This window comes from Erithacus rubecula (genome assembly GCF_903797595.1).
Source record: "Erithacus rubecula genome assembly, contig: scaffold_246_arrow_ctg1, whole genome shotgun sequence".
Taxonomy (NCBI): Eukaryota; Metazoa; Chordata; class Aves; order Passeriformes; family Muscicapidae; genus Erithacus; species Erithacus rubecula.
In genome coordinates, this window is record NW_027636076.1 from 115713 (window position 1) to 130770 (window position 15058).

Sequence of the window (15058 nt, forward strand, 5' to 3'; positions counted from 1 at the left end):
TTTGTTACCGGGCCCAGACAGCTTGGCTTCTGAAACAGATAAGGGTCTGCACAAGGTTGAACTTCTGAACTTTGGGGGTAAATGCCAGTTTCAAGAGGGAATATGGGGCAGGCAGGTCGGGAAGGCTCTACCTTCCTAGTACCTCGGCCAATGGGGGAAGGAAGAAGGCAACATGTGGCCAGGACTTTAGGATAAAAGGAGTCTGCACCCTCTGAAACCTCAAGAGAGAAAACCCTGTGGGTTTGTCCACAAGGGGGTAGCGCATCTCAAGGAGGAGGCGGGGGGGACGCTGGAGTATCATGCTGTGTCTACAAACGGTTAGAACTACTCAGGAAGGAGATCTGCAGTACTGATCTGTGTCCACAAGAGGGCATCACTCCTCTGAAGGGGGTGGCTGCAGTACCATGCTGTGTCCACAAGGGGACAGCAGAAGCTAAAGGGGTGGGGGGCATCAGTGCAATGCTATGATCACAGTGGGGCAGCATTGCTCAGGAGTGGGGAAGCATTAACGGGTTGTCTCCACAAGGTGGCAGCACTGCTTGGAGTGGGTGCTACAGTGTTAGGTTGTGTCCACAAATGAGCAGCATAACTTGAAGGGGGGGTGGGCTGCAGTACCATGATTTGTCCGCTAGGGGGCAGCACTACCTGGGGAGGGGGCGGCTGCTACACTGGGTTGTGTACACAAGGTGGCAGGACTGCTCGATGGGGGGCTGTTTTAAGTACCATGCTGTGTCCATAAGGTGACAGCACTGCTTTGGGGGGAGGTGGCGGTGCGGGGGTAAGACAGTAAATCTGCTGAGAGTAGGGGACCTGCATTGCCAACATTTGTTTGCAAGAGGGCAGGACTGCTGGAAGAGGGTGAGTGCTGCTTTATCGGATTGTTTCCACAAGGGGACAGCACTGCTCAGGAGGGAGAGAGCTGCAGTACCATGATGTGTGCACAAGGAGGAAGCACTGCTCGATAAGGGGGAGGGTCTGCAGTACCAGGTTGTTTCTACAAAGGTGCAGCACTGCTCGGGAACGGTGGGGGCTGAAGTACTGGGTTGTGTCCACAAGGAGAGAGAATGCTTGGGGGGTGGGGAGGGGCTGCAGTATGGAGCTGTGTCCACAATGGAGTAGCAGTCCTTGTGGGGGTGCAGTTCAGAGTTTTGTCTACAAGGGGGCAGGACTGCTCAGGGGCGGTGGGGGCTGCAGAACCGGATTATGTCCACAGTGGTGCAGCGCTGCTTAGGGGGGTGGTGACTGCAGTACATGCTGTGTCTACAAGGTGGCAGCACTGGTCAAAGGGGGGCAGCTGCAATACCATGCTGTGTCCACAAGGGGGAAGCACTGCTCAGAATGAGGAGTGCTACCATACTTTGTCCACAAGGAGGCCGCACTGCTCAGTGGGAGGGGCTGCAGTACCAGGCTGCGTCCACATGGGGGCAGCATTGCTCATGGAGAGGGGTCAGCTGCAGTGCCGAGTTTTTTTCAGGTGGGGGCAGGACTGCTCTGGGGTCATCGGGGCTGCATTACTGGGTTGTGTCCGCAAGGGGGCAGCACAGCTGCGGGGGGGAGGAATGTAGTACTGGGCTGTGTCCACAATAGGGCAGCACTGCTCAGGGAAAGGGGCCTGCAGAAACGGGTTATGTCCACAAGGGGGCAGCACTGATTGGAAGGAGGAGGCTGCAGTACCGGGTTGTGTCCAAAAAGGAGAAGCATAACTCAGAGCTGGGGGGAGGGTTCAGTGCCATGCTGTGTCCACAAGGGGGAAGCATTGTGCAGGGAGGGGGCAGCTGCTGTACTGGGTTGTGTACACAAGGGGGCAGCACTACTCTAGATGGGGAGGCTGCATTACCGGGTTATGAACAGAATGGACCAGCCCTCCTCAAGGTGGGGGCTGCATTACTGGGCTGTGTCCACAATGGGTCAGCAATGTTTGTAGAGTGGCATGGAATCAGTGCCGATTTTTGTCCACAAGGTGGCAGGACTTCTCGAAGGGGCTGAGGGCTGCAGTACCAGGTTGTGTACAGAAAAGGGCAGCACTTCTTGGTGTGTGGGGGGGTTGCTGAAGTACAGTGCTGTGTCCACAAGTGGGCAGCAGTGCTCAGGGAGGGGTTGGCAGCACTACGGGGTTCTGTCCAAAAGGTGACAACACTGCTTGGGGGGGTGTTGCAGAACTTGGTTGTGTCCATAAAGGGACAACACTGCACATGGTGCGAGGGGCTGCAGTACCATGCTGCATCCACAAGGGGAAAGCACTGCTCTGAGGAGGGGGCTCGAGTGCCAGGTTGTGTCTAAAGAGGGTAGCACTGCTTGAAAGAAGGGGCTGCAGTACCACGCTGTGTCCACAAGGTAGCAGCACTGCTTGGAAGGTGGGGGGGGGGGCGGGGCTGCCATACCGGGTTGTGTCCACAAAGGAACATCACTGACGGGGGAAGGTTCTACAACATGGTAGCACTGCTTGGAAAGTGAGGTCTGAAGTACCAGGCTGTGTCCACAAGGGGGCAGCACTGCTAATGGAAGAGGGGAGGCTGCAGGATGCAGTGCCTGGTTTTGTCCACAAGGGGACAGGACTGCTCTGAGGGTTGGGCTTCAGTACTATGCTGTGTCTACAATGGGACAGCACTACTTGGAGAGGGGAGCTGCAGTGCCGGGTTTTGTCTAAAGAGGGTAGCACCACTAGAAAAGAGGGGCTGCAGTACCATGCTGTGTCCACAAGGGGGCCGCACAGATCAGGGAGGGGGAAGGATGCAGTAACAGTTCATGTCCAAAAGGGGGCAGCACTGCATGGGGAAGGAAACAGCAGTAGTGGGATTTGTCCAGAAGGGGGCAGCGATGCTGAGTGAAAGGGAGATCTGCAGTATTTGGTTGTGTCCAAAAGGGGGAAGTACTGCTCGGAACAGGTGTGCTGCAGTACCAGGTTGTGTCCACAAGGGGTCAGAACTGCTCACAAGGTAAGGCTACAGTACTGTGTCCACAAAAGGGCAGCACTGCTTAGAAGGAGGAGACTGCAGTACTGGGCTGTCTCCACAATGGGGCAGCACTGCTCAATAAGGGGGGGTGGCTGCTGTAACAGAGTGTGTATAGCACAGCTTGTTGGGGATGGGGGGAAAGGCAGCACTGCTGATTTTTGTCCACAAGGGTGCAGGACTGGTCCGAGGTGGTGGGGGCTACAGTATGGAGCTGCGACCAGAAGCGGACAGCCCTTCTCAGGGGGGATGGGCTGCAGTACAATGTTGTGTCCATAAGGGGAGAGTACTGCTCAGGGAGGGGAGCTGCAGTACAGAGTTCTGTCCCAAAGGAGGCAACATTACTCAGAAAGGGGGGAGCTGCTGTACTGAGCTGTTTACACATTGGGGCAGCACTCCTAAGGACTGGGGGTGGGAAGGGGGGGGAAGGGTGTGCATTACCAGACTGTGTCCACGAGTAGGCAGCACTGCTCAGTAAGGAGGGTTGCTGCAGTAACAGAGTGTGTACAAAAGGAGACAGCACTGCTCAAGGGGGGGGCTGCAGTACCGGGCTGTTTCCAGAAGGTGGCAGCAGTGCTTGGGGTCAGTGGGGCTGCAGTATTTGGTTGTGTCCAAAAGGGGGCAGCACTGCTCGGCGTGGACTGCAGTATCTCATTGTGTCCACAAGTGGGCAGCACTTCTCAGGGCGGGGGGGCTGCCCTAGAGGGTTGTGTCCACAAGGGGACAGTGCAGCTCGGGGGAGGAGGCTGCATTAACATGCTGTGCCCACAATGGGGCAGCACTTCTTTGTTGAGGGGGCTGCAGTGCCAGGCTGTGTCCACAATGGGACACAGCTCGTGGAGGGGTGGGGTCGATTTTGCATAAGGACAGGACTCCCTGGGGGGGCAGAGGAGGGAGGGGCGCTGCAGTAGTGGATTGTATCTGCAATGGTGCAGGGCTGCACGGTGAAGGAGGGGCTTGCAGTACCATGCTGTGTCTTCAAGGGGGCAGGACTACATGGATGGTAGGGGCTGCAGCATTGTGCTGTGTACACAAGGGGCAACAATGCTCGGGGAGGGTGGATATCGCATTACCATGCTGCATCCACAAGGGTGCAGAACTGCTCAGGGGGGCATGGCAGCAATACTGGCTTGTGTACATGCGAGAGCAAGGAACCACTTGCGGAGGAATGGCGAGGGGATTAGCCAGACAATCAATGTGATTGATAAAGCATAATCCAACTTTATTGAGAGCATCAGACAGTTTTATAGCCCAACATAGCATAAATCAGCATTATTCATATTAGTACAATCTTATTGGTTTTTACTATGTACGCCTTCTCTTATTATTGGTTATTGCAAGTGTGAGATAATCATGCCTACTGAATTTCTAGCCAAAAAGTATACATGCTACCTAGCTGCTAGTCTTGACTGCTACTTCCCTTATTCTTATACTTATTGCTATATAGTATGCATCCCAGGGTTATACTTAGCTAGCTACATGCTTCCCTGGAAGTTAAGGCCTTGATTGAACAATGGACATATGTATTACTTACCGACTAACTCTGCAAATTATGCTAGCTGTATTGCTTTTGCAAAAGTCTCTTAAAAGCAAACACTGCTGCTCAGCAAAATCTGCTTAAGAGCAAGGCCTGGCTATTACTTAGCGGGAGCTGCTCTCCTGCAACAAGGCCTCAGCCGAGCCATATCCACAGTTGTGTCCATGGCTTTCTAACCAATTCTCAACATGTACATAAGGGGACAGAAGGAGGAGGCTGTGATACTATGCTGTGTCCACAAGGGGGCAGCACTGCTAGGGGAGGCTGCTGCAGTACCAGATTGTGTCCACAAGGAGGAAGCACTGCTCCAGGGGGGGGTGCTGCTTTACCATGCTCTGTCCAGAAGAGGGCAGAACTGCTCAGAAGGAGGAGGCTTGCAGTACCAGGCTGTGTCCACAAAGGACTTGCACTGCTCAAGGAGGAGGGGGGTCTGCAGAAATGAGTTATGCTCCAGTCTGAGGTTTCTCCTTTGCCCCAAGATCACCCCAGAGGGACATTTAGGTAGTTCAAACCCTGGTTTTCTCTGAAGCAGCCAAAGAGAGATTGCCGGAGACAGTTTTCTCTTGTTCCAAAGATTGTTTATTATTTCTTATCTCAGGGACTTTTTGCCTGGCCTACAGCGGTCTGCTCAGCCTGGCATTCATGGTGGAATCTGCCTGGTGAAGGCAGGGCTTATTTTATATAGTCTAAATTACGTGCTACATGTTTACAACAATTTTCCAATACAATACAATCTTGTTAAATGGTCCAGCCCTGACCCCATCCAATCTAAAAGTGCCAATGTGTCACCCAACATGGATGTCACAAAGAAAAAGGAGGAAAAGGTGTCCACCCCCCAAATTCTCCATCTTGGCCATGTGTCCCTTATCATAAACATTCCAAAAAACCTATTTATCTACGTTCTGAAGGTCTAATTTACACTTTACTAATTTTGGTAGCTTTTTTCCATTCCCTCTGGGTTTGTAATTTTCCCCAGGGGTTAGAATTCAGTGCCTGAGATACCAGGGTCTCACTCAGGAGTCTTTGAGACCCTCGCCAGGGGGGTTTTGAGACCTCCAAGGAGGCCAGGGGTATGCCCTGGGCTCCCACATCTCCCCCCATTGGTTGCACCAAAAACACCCTTTTCACAACTTTGTTCAAGGTGCACCAAGTGCATGGGATGATGCACGGCAAAGCAATGAGAATAGCTACAAGCTCCACTAATATATAATAATCTACTTTCAAAATTTCTTTTTACAAAGGTAAAAGATCAAAAAGGTCAAACAGACCATCCAGCCACAATAACTGTGCTAGAACTCAGAAGGATAGTTTGTTTGAGACTACAGTATAATTGCTATATACATTTTGATTTGGAGTAACATCCATTGTTTGTTTCTTTGTCACTCCTAAAACATTAAGTACGATTCAAAAGTCCATTGTTGAAACAAAAATTTCTAATTCTTCTGGTTTGAAAAAGGCAACAGGGAGAAATTGAACCTGCACACATGCCATCCCTCCACAGGAGTTGTCACAACTCGCATCGCCCATGATGGGATGCCCTCTAGAATGGGCCATTCTTTCACTGGCAATCCCACCAGACATGTTGAAAATGGCTTTTTTAGCTGGAATGTCTCAAACAAATTGTGTCCAACCCCACTGTCCATGCTAAATTTTCCCAAACATTCTCCCTTGGCTGCATCACTGGTAGATCTGCTTTTTTATCTAATACAGTTGACAAAAATAAGATATAACAGCATATAAACAAACATGATTCACTGTCAGTCCTTAAATCTTTTATATCTTGTTTGAAGAGAAGTTCACATGCTTTGACCTTGATTCTGTCTGCGAGCTCCCTTCCTCACTTCCAGGTTTGGCTTCTGCTTGCATTTTGTCCAGACATTGTCTCTCGTATCTCACTGGCTTCCAACTCCATCCTCTCTCTGTGGAGACACAAGCAGAACCCTTCCCCCAAATGCTTACTTTGAAAGCTTTCCAACTTTCTCTGTCTCTAAATTTTTGATCAAAACTGGAGAATTTTCCCTTCTACTATTATCTCAACTTAAACCCAAAGTTACAATCTTCTGCAAGTAAACACAATACAATAATTAACAATACTTTAAACAACAGATATACATTTACGAGATTAGATAATCATCAATCTTTAAAAAACTGTATCATCACCTCAGGGTCTGCAGACAGCTGAAAAACCTTGATTCAATGAGGAATTAGCTGGTCATCTCTGGAAAATGAACACCAAATTCACTTCAAAGTCAGTTTCAGCTGTTATATTGTAAGTGAAATTGCCAATCCAAACGACTGGAATATTATTTTGATGCAGAAAACACCTGGGTTTACACAAGTTCTGTTTCAGTTAGAATCAAGGCTTGGCCAGAGCCTAAACTCTAATTGGAAGAGAACTCCCTGACATCTTCTTATTAAAGAAATAACCCACAACTCTTAACAACAAAGCTACAATTAAACATTTCAAAAAGAAATCAAACTTTTATAGCAACTCATTTTCTCTAAAATTCATCTTTAGGGTACAATACTTTGAACATGGAAGACACTGCAGTGCTTCTGTGATAGCAACTCAGGAAAACCATAACACTAGGAATTTTTTCTGAGAATGAAGCTCAAATAATTTTCTGGAATTCTGCAAAATATTCAAAACCATAAGATAGCACAGTGCCAGGTCACAAAAGACCTGCCAAAATAAAAGAGAGAATTAATAAAAGGAAAACAAAGAAACATTAAGTTCATAACTTAGCTGATTATCTTCATACATTTGATTCAAGGACACGTCTGGAGGCTTTCCAAAACTTACTTAAAATGTTGAAAGATTTCAGATTAAACGATGAAACAGAAAAAAAAATTGTTCTGTGGTATAGAATTCATACCATCTTATTATGGTGTTTTTAAAATTAAATACAGAAACTAAATTTAAATTTTAAAATCCAACTCAAAATCTATTGATTTATATTGACAGTATTGCAAATACTTATAAACTGGCTTCTTTAAAACAATTAACTACAGGAAAATTAAAACTCAATGTTGACATTTCGATAAATGTCCACTCATATCTGAGCAATAACAAATCACTAAATATAGATGATATGTATTCAAATAAAATGCAAAATACCTTATTATACCTTCAATTATTAAAATACCTAATACTATTAAAATACTTTCATCATTCTTAAAATTTCAACATCTTTTTAACAACAATGCAAAAACAAACACCTTTCGTTTAACATACAAGAACTGAAAATAAAACTGACTCTCTTATCCTGCTTCCTTGCTCTGTTTGTTCTCCACAGTATAGATAAAAAGCAGCTCTTGGCCTCTCTCCATCCCCCATCCCTCCTCCCCTCTGCAGCACTGGGTCTGTACAGGCACAGGGGGAGCAGCGGGGGTGCTGCCGGAGCCTCTGGAGCAGGGTGGCTGTGCCCTCCCTCTCAGTGAGTCCGGGCTGTGACCTCACGCTGCTGTGGATGGGTTTGCTCTGTCCGGCTCTGTCTGGGCAGCTGCCTGCAACTGCTTAAAAGTTGTTAATTTTTTCTCCTTTGACTTTTCAAAGCATAAATTTCGGTCCCCATTAGAATCTGCCAGTTCTAACGTGGTGTTATGGGTTGATGTTTAGACTGGCTCCTCTCCTTGCTTCTCCCATGCAGCTGCCGGCCCCTCCCTCGGGCTGTTTTATCTGGGCTGGTGTTTTTTCTGGCTGGCTGTTGCTGTGCTTCAGTCTTGGGCTGTGTCTTGCTCTCTGCCATCCGCTCAGCTGCACCCCCCCTCCCCCCGGCTGCTTTGGCCTCTTTTCCTCTTTCTCCCCAGCTGTTTTGCCGGTGCCCCTGTTTTGGCTTGTCTTGGGTTTGTTTTTGCTGGTCTTGGGCTTGCTTTAGCTTGTCTTGGGCTTGCTTTGGCCTGCTCCCAGCTGCCCCTCCCCCTCTCTCCCTTCTCCCCGTTCCAGGGATTTGCACTGACTCCAGAGGACGAGGATCTGAACTTCGGGAACCACTGCTGGAGGTCGGCTCGGGAGGCTCTGCTGCCCTCCCCGGCGAGGACCGGCCGGGTTCGTCTCATCTAAGTTTGGGCTGGGGAGTGTTTCTCTTGTATTTTTGTTAATAAAAAAAGTTTTTTCCATTTTCTCCTGGAAAACAATTCTTTCTGAGCTCGGTGAAGGAAGGAATTGTGAAAAAGAAAAAGGGGAGGGGGGGCCCTTTGGAGCTCTTTTTTCCCCAAATTTGTCTTAAACTTGGACATACTTTTTGGTGCTCCGTGTAAGGATCGAACTCACGACCTTCAAATTATCAGCACCAGAAAAATTGGAAAAAACTTTTATCTAATAATATGTTGTTTCCAGCTGTTTGCATGGCTAAGTCTCTTAAATCCATAATGTCTTTCGTTGTGGGAGCCTGTCTGTATGTCTGCTCATTAAGTTTCTTTAAAGTTTTAATACCTTTGTAGTCATTGAGTTTGTTTACTCATCCGGAGATAGCTCCGGTGTTGTCTTTAATACGTAGTTTTTGTATAAAAGGAATATTAACAAAAATACTCATCAGGCTAGGCTTGGTTGCAATGGCATACAGAAGATTTATAAGAATGTTGGAATCTGCTTCAGGAATGTATAAATCATGGTTTGTGTTATTTATTAAAGAAGAAGCAAGCAAAAAAAATTTCCTGCCTTTATTTCCTTTCCTCTCCTCTGAATCGGTTACATCTTTATTAAAATCTCCCTGAATATTATTTATTCAAATCTCCCTGAATAATAAGAAAATCATCTTTATGGCAATTAATTTAGTAAGTCTTTGTTGCACCATTTGCAGTCTATATAGAATAAAGGCCGAAATTTCTAAAGGGGCTGGGAAGACTCCTGATTTAGGAGTCAAGCCCGGCAGGAGGAATCTTGAGTGGAATGGCAAATGGGAGAAAATGGGCCAGATTTTAAAGGAATTTTCTGACCCCATAATCTGGGAATTCCCAACTGAAAAGATTCAGGATCCAATCGAGGTTGCAAGGTACTTAAAAGGGAAGTGCCAGGATGGTTCTAAAGAGAAAAGGATTATTACAGTGAGCTGGGCCCTGGCACATGCATATCGCACCCTGCTAGGCACGATAGAGCAGGAGACAGAGGAAAGAGAACAGGGAGATAAATTATCTCCTATCCCAGTTATGCAGGTTGTTGCCAACACCCTAGGCCGAAACCCAGCAACTAAACTGGAGAATAAGCCCCAACCAATGGCTGTGGCTACCAGTACAAGAAGTGGGAAACGCACCAAGAAGACCGATCGGCCGGTGGATGATGATGATGATGATGATGCTGGAGAGGGACCCTCGACACCTCCTGATGTAAAATTAGGAGTCAAAACAACTGGTGGGAGAGCAGAGACCAATAATGAGTCCTTTTCCCTGAAGGATCTTCATGGATTAAGAAAAGATTACACCCGGAGACCTGATGAATCTATTATCAGCTGGCTAGTTTGTCTCTGGGATGCGGCAGGTGAGGCTACAGTTTTGGATGGCTCTGAAGCGAGACATTTGGGGTCTCTGTCTCATGATCCTGTTATCAACCAGGGCGTGATGAGAGGGGCTAACCCTCAAATCTCTGGGCACGGGTCCTGGATAGCGTGGCACAAAGATATCTGTGTGCAGATGACCTATATGTGCAGCAGACCCTATGGAAAACTATAGAGCAGGGGGTCCAACGCCTCAGGGAAATGGCAGTAGCAGAAATTATTTTTTCGGATGATGTAACAACTAGAAATCCAGACCTGGTACCATGCACACCGGTGATGTGGAGAAAACTCGTGCGGCTTGGGCCACCTGAGTATGCGTCTGCCCTAGTGATAATGAAGAGAGATGAGGTGTATGAGACAGTACTCGATATGGCAAAGAAGCTTCGTGCATATGCGGATGCAGTACATGGCCCAACTCATGCTAAAATTGCAGCTGTAGAAACATGCTTGCAAGACTTAGAAGATAAGATACAAGAGAATCATTGGAAACTCAGGGAGGAAATTAAGGAGGACCTCCTCCAAATCTCAGCTGTACAGATTAGAAACCCTGGTACCCAACGCAGACGTTCCCCCAGTTGGGAGAGGAGGTACACTCCCCGAACTGAATTGTGGGTTTTCTTGCGGGATTCTGGAGAGAACATGAGAAGATGGGATGGGAAGCCTACGGCTGCTCTGGCAAAACGAGTGCGGGATTTGAAGGAAGGAAAGATTGAAAGAGGAAGTTCCACCAAAAGGAAAGCCACTCCTGTTTCTCGCAGCCAAAGTGCCAAATGTGATACTGATAATGACATGTCTGACACTCTTGAGGGAACCTCTAAGATGTATACCCCAGAAAAGAAGGAGAAACAGGCTTAGAGGGGTCCTGCCTCTAGCCAGGGCGAGGCACCGGGGGATGCTCAGGGCTGGGGGGGTCTCTGGCTGTGTCACACTGGGGGATGATGGGGCTGGGGGGTCTCTGGCCGTGTCACACTGGGGGATGCTCAGGGCTGGGGGTCTCTGGCCGTGTCACACCGGGAGATGCACGGGGCTCACTTCCGTCTGGTTCTGTGGTGTCACAACACTGCCCTGGGTTCCACCAGGCCCTGTTGTGTCACTATGGGGCCTCGTGTTTGTGAGTTTCTGTTGGAATTCAAAATGCAAGGAATTCTACAACATTGGGCCTGTCAATCAAAGTCTAGAAAAAACACAGCATTTGACCTGAGGCCTTGGGAAAATCTTCCAACTTAGGTGCTAGAGGCGAAAATGTAGATTTAATACTCAAAGCAGAGATGTATTTAGATGAGAAAAAGTTCAGCTATAGAGTTTAAGATATAGAAAAAGTAGTTGCAGAAGAGACAAAAAGTCTTAGACTAGGTCTGTGTGCCAGAACTTGATTCGCTAAGAAAGGTCACACTGCAATTAGACTAAATTTCTTAGTTTTGAATTAAACATTAATATCTGTGTTGGCAGTGTTTTATTGGTGAATAAATCCTTAAAAGACCTTGTAGGCAGAAGTTTTGCAACTTCCGGCCATGCCGTTGACACTTGTGACAAGAACTCACTTTTTTTGTAGAAGATAAGAAAAAGAAACTGCACATTGAAAAGCAACTGGAAGTCCTGTCTCCTGGCTGGGACCCCCAGAGATCCCTCCCATTGGCCTGGCCACCCACAGAAACCCCTTCCTCTGCTTCTTGCAGGGCCTGACTGGGCTCCAGGAGAGCTGCGGAGGCACCGGGAGCACCTGGAGCTGCTCCCGAAATTCCGGTGTGACCCCGGCCCCTCCCCCACGCCGCCCTCACACCTCTCTGCCCCACCCTACCTTGGGCACAAGCCACGCCCCTTTTGGGATCCTCCTCCTCCTGACCAATCATATCGCTCAGTCACACTGTGGCCACGCCTCCTCTCTGTTTCTTCACAATGTGGAACGTTGGCTGCTCCGCCCCCATGCTTGTTCCTCGACGTCTATTGGGTGTTCCTAAAAAGGGCAGGGCTTGTTGTGGGTATATAAAGAGCCGCAGTGGCTCAGGTCGGGAGCAGCGGCAGCGGTGGGAGGAGGAGACCCCGGGAGAGGAGCCCCGAGCAGCGCCAGGAGGAGACTCACGGGGTGGGCACAGATCCGCTCTGCGCCGTCTGTCCAGCAACAAAGGGCACGGAGACCCCACCCGTGACTCCGCTCCACGGAGACCACCCCCATCCCCCTGCCCCCAGCCCACCCCAAGGTACATACAGAGACACCCCAGCTCTTCTCAATATTAGGTGGAGGATGGCGATGGCTGGCCCCACCGCAGAGCAGCGAAAGGGCAACAAAGGGCGCGGAGACCCCAGCAGAGACTCCTCCCCTCCACGGGGCGCACCCCCGCCCACACCAAGGTAAGCACGGAGACCACCCGGACCCCTCGGTGGTGGAGGAGGACGGACATGACCTGACCCCTCATTCCCACAGTGGGCGAAGACAGAGACGATCCCGCTCCCCAGTAGTGGAGGAGCGGCAACGACGGGCGCGGAGACCCCACCGATGATGCCGCTCCATGGGGACCCCCCAGCCCACACCAAAGTACTCATGAACAGAGACCCCCCCAGCCCCTCTCCCAGTAAGGGGAAGCGGGCGGAGGTGTCCTGACCCCTCTTCCCATTCCCACACAGGACGAGGACAGAGATGGCCGAGCTTCCACTTAGTATTGGAGCCTCAACAAAGGGAGTGGAGACCCCACCAGAGACTGCTCCGCTCCATGGAGACGCCCCCACCCACACCAAGGTAAGCACGAACCACAGAGACCAGCCCGCCCCCTCCCAGTAATGGGAAGCACGCGGAGATGTCCTGACCTCTTATTCCCACAGTGGGCGAGGACGGAGATGAACCCGCTGCCCCCTTGTAGTGGGGAATCAGCAACGAAGGGCACGGAGACCCCAGCAGAGACTCCTCCGCTCCATGGAGAGCACCCCACCCACACCGAGGTAAGCACAGAGACCACCCAGCCCCCTCCATGGCAGAGAAGGACGGACATGACCTGACCCCCTCATTCCCATAGTGGATGAGGACGGAGACGATCCCGCCCCCCCAATAGTGGAGGAGCGGCAACGACGGGCGCGGAGACCCCACCGGTGACTCTGTTCCATGGGGACCCCCCAGCCCACAGCAAGGTAAGCACGAACAGAGACAACCCGGCCCTCTCCCAGTAATGGGAAGTGGGCAGAGATGACCCTGTTGTCTTAATCCCCACAGTGGGTGAGGGCGGAGATAATCCGGCCCCCGCTTAGCGGAGGAGCCGCAACGAAGGGCGCGGAGACCCCACCAGAGACTGCTCCGCTCCATGGAGACCCCCCCACCCACGCCAAGGTAAGCACGAACCACAAACGGAGATGGCCCAGCCCCCTCCCAGTAATGAGAAGCAGGCGGAGATGTCCTGACCCCTCATTCCTGGCAGTGGGTGAGGACGGAGATGAACCCGCTGCCCCCTCGTAGCAACGAAGGGCATGGAGACCCCAGCAGAGACTGCTCCCCTCCACGGAGACCCCCCCCCAGCCACACCGAGGTAAGCATGAACCACGAACGGAGACGGCCCGGCCCCCTCCCAGTAAAGTGAGGAGGATGAAGATGACCTGACCCTCATCCCTACAGAAAGCTCCAGACCCTCTAGTAGGGGAGGAGCCGCAACGACGGGCGTGGAGACCCCACCAGAGACTGCTCCGCTCACGGAGACCACCCCGCCCACAGCAAGGTAAGCATGAGCAGAGACCGCCCAGCCCCTCCCTGTAATGGGAGGAGGATGGGGATGACCTGACTCCTCATTCCCACACAGGACGAGGGTGGATGCTTCTGGGGTTTGGGGATGGGGGTGTGTCTGTTGCTGTCATGCTGGGGGATTCTCAGGAGGTGACCCCTTGATGGGAGGAGGGAGACGGGGACCATCCAACCCCCCTTTATGGGCGGAGGGTGGAAAGGAAGAATGATAAAATGGAGAGTAACCCTCCCGTCACGCCGACCCCGCCTCCCTCCCTCGCTCCTGGAAGGCTCGCGGCCCCTCCCCCAAGGCGCGGCGCTGCCGCCATCCCGCGCGTTTTTCAGCAGGCCTTGCTATCCCAGCCAGCAGCGGCGAGCCCCGTGCCCAGCCGCGAGTCGGGGGGGGCTCACCCTGAATCCCCCCCGCTGCCCGTGCCCCCCCCTCCGCTTATGCCACCGCTGGAACCTTTTCCGGCGATGCCTCGGCTCGGCTCCCCAGCCCCGGCCAGCAGCGCTCCCCGGGGAGCTCCCGTCCCCGACCCGCCCTCCCGTCCAGAGCGCGGCTGCAGCCGCGTCGCCGGCCCGCCCGCCTTCTCTCGCCCCTCCACCCGAGCCGTCGCTGCTCAGCTGCTGTCCGGTGCCGGCGCTGCCGTCGCGGTGCCCCGTCCCCGACCCTCCCGAGCAGCCCGCGTTCCCCGCGCCGCTGCCCATCGCCGCCGCGGTCCCGGATCCGGCCGTGCCGCCTTCACCGCAGCCCCGCCTCCGGCCCGCCGCGCTCCAGCCACGGTGTCGCCTCCCGTCCCGGCCCCCCCACGGATGGTCCAGCAGCACACGCCCGCCAGCCCTACTCAGATCTTCCCAGCCCCTCCCGGTCGGAGACAGCCCGCCATGCCCGCAGACGCCATGCCCGTCCCCATAACACCGGCAACGAACGCCGCACATGCACAGAACTCACTTCCACAGCAGCCATCTGCCCCCCAGCCTGGTGCCTGCCTCCGGGAGAATCCCTCCGCATCCCTCTCCCGGCCAGATCTACAGCTGGCACACGGAGCCGCAGTACAGACGGTCACCTCTGCAGCCTGGAGCTCAGCACCCTGCTTGCCTACAGCACCACAGCCGAACCTGAGACCAGAATTCTCCGGTTCAGCCTTATTATCATACCCTGGCACACTCGTTATAAAGGACAGGGGGGGAGGTGATGCCACAGCACCCCCATTAATAATGGAGCAAACAAGGAATTATTTTACACCCGCAAATGCTTTGCCGTTTGTGCAAAAGGCATCTCCGCTTTACACCGAGACACTGTATTCTAAAAATCCGCCAGACATAAATCTCCGGAAATATTATGACAATTTCCTTTCCACGGACTGGCAGGAAA